This window comes from Poecilia reticulata, unplaced genomic scaffold (assembly GCF_000633615.1).
Source record: "Poecilia reticulata strain Guanapo unplaced genomic scaffold, Guppy_female_1.0+MT scaffold_376, whole genome shotgun sequence".
Classification (NCBI taxonomy): domain Eukaryota; kingdom Metazoa; phylum Chordata; class Actinopteri; order Cyprinodontiformes; family Poeciliidae; genus Poecilia; species Poecilia reticulata.
In genome coordinates, this window is record NW_007615145.1 from 17,863 (window position 1) to 19,994 (window position 2,132).

Below are 2,132 nucleotides of genomic sequence, written 5' to 3' on the forward strand. Positions count from 1 at the left end.
ATGGTGTGGAAGTCCTCAATGAGTTGCCTTCTCTTGCAGCTGGAGTGGCAATGCTCTTTGGACTTTGCTATGCTCTTAACATGGAGTATCCACAGGGTTTCAGGTTCASCTTTGAGGCCCTTCAGAAGATCCTGATGGAGCTTGGTTCCAACAAGATGACTTCCAAGATTCACAAACTCAGTGGTGAACTCAAAACTGCACAGTAGTATATATTTGTGTGTGCTTAATGTGTGCATGTAGTTGCCACTGGCATCTATTTAAGAGGAAGACCACCTCACAGCACTTTGTTATACAGGCTCACGGGGTCACTTTCATGGAGTGCTTTTGTTGGAATTTTAGTTCTTTGATGATGTTTACAGATGCAACATTCCTTCAAGTTCAGATGTGTTTGAACAGTACAACAACAGTGAATGCTTTCTGTCCATTTAATTTWGCTTGATAGGYCATATTGTCTTTATTTCATTKCTCTGATGTAGAGCAACAATGACATGTTTATATTTGTTTGTCTGAAAATGCAACTTTTTTGTCCTTTTTTACTTGAGGAATAAATGGCTTAGAAAAAAACTGTTGCTGGAGTGTGTTAAGTGTGATGTGACTGATGCAAATTGTTTATGAAACCAAGTTTATGAAATATTAAAAAAAAAAAAGAATTTCATGGTGCCAATTAATTAATTAATGCAATATATATATTTGATGGGTTCAATTTAAATATATTAGTTTGGTTCCAAAACTAAAATTTAAATAATTTAACTTGGATAAAGGTGAAGAATTAATATTGGGTCAAGTAAAGTAATATGGTTTGAGTCAATATTAAATAGTCATGTTGTACAAAACCACTTTATTTAGATTCTGTGAAGTCAAATATATTAGATGCAACAAATGGACATCAATTTTTTTAATTTAAGCTGGGCCACACTTTTTCCAGTAAACAAATAATGACTAGACAAAACTAAATTAAAATATATTTAATTGCAATTTTGACTAGTCAAAATTCCTTTTAAGATATCTCTAAATGAATTCAAGATATCTTGAATTACACAGCTTTTCTATTTAAGATATCTTAAATTGACATTCCAACTAGTCAGAATGACATTACTGATATCTTGAATTAATAATTTGTCTAGTCAAAATGTCCCTGACTTACGTAGCAATTTGAAAATTTAATAAAACAATGAAAAATAGAGAAAACGAAAAAAGATGTTTGGAAATGCGCCACTTTAATGTTTGAAATGGTTTGACAATAGCAATTTTAGCTTTTCAAAGCTGTTTTTAAGTGCATTCGGTTAGTCGTAAATGAATAAACAGGAAATTCTTTGCAGATATCAGAAGCAGTTTTATAGTTTATGAAGTTTTGCTATCTCCGCATTTCCGACATTGCTGAGCTCTTTCTAATTTGTGGCATTTACTGACAATTTTGTAAAGGAAGCAAAATTCTGACAACTGTTTGGACAGCACAAAGGGGCTTCAACCTCATTTTTAATTCAGATATCTAAAATTGTCATTTTGACTAGTCATAAATGTGTTGAAGATATCTTAAATTTTAATTACGGATATGTGTCCCGTCAAATGACAGATTCAGTGACGTCATTTGAGATATCTTGAAAGGAATTTTGACTAGTCAAAATGTTATTGAAGATATCTTACTATCTTACTAGTCAGAATGTAAACACAGATATCTTAAATTACCATTCCGGATAGTCAAAATGTAGTTTTATCGTAAATCATTTCAATTCTCTTACTATGATTAATTGGGCTCGTCCGGGATTTGAACCCGGGACSTCTCGCACCCAAAGCGAGAATCATACCCCTAGACCAACGAGCCATGTAATTTGAAAAGTTGAAAAGTTGTTTGTCAAGTGAGTGCAGGTGCAGCGTTCTCATAGCGCCAAATAGCCCTGGACYGCGTTTTAGTGGAACATTCTCTACATATGGGGCTYGTTGGTCTAGGGGTATGATTCTTGCTTAGGATGCGAGAGGTCCTGGGTTCAAATCCTGGATGAGCCCCTGCAAGCTCCAAGTAGGTAACCCTGCAAATAGTCTCTGTATACCTTTTTCCACAATTGTCTGGGAAAATCTTGAAAATATGTGGCAAAAAATTTGTTTTTATGTGGCAAAAGCAAGTGTGTGTGTGT

At 34.3% G+C, this 2,132-nt stretch overlaps 2 non-coding genes across 2 annotated transcripts; one reads left to right on the forward strand and one right to left on the reverse strand.

The window, feature by feature from the left end:
* Positions 1–1,750: 1,750 nt before the first annotated feature.
* trnap-ugg (transfer RNA proline (anticodon UGG)) lies at positions 1,751–1,822 on the reverse strand. Its single transcript has one exon. It is a non-coding gene; the product is annotated as a tRNA-Pro (tRNA).
* A 110-nt stretch (positions 1,823–1,932) lies between these two features.
* On the forward strand, positions 1,933–2,004 carry trnap-agg (transfer RNA proline (anticodon AGG)). The gene has a single exon. It is a non-coding gene; the product is annotated as a tRNA-Pro (tRNA).
* The last annotated feature ends 128 nt before the right edge of the window (positions 2,005–2,132 follow it).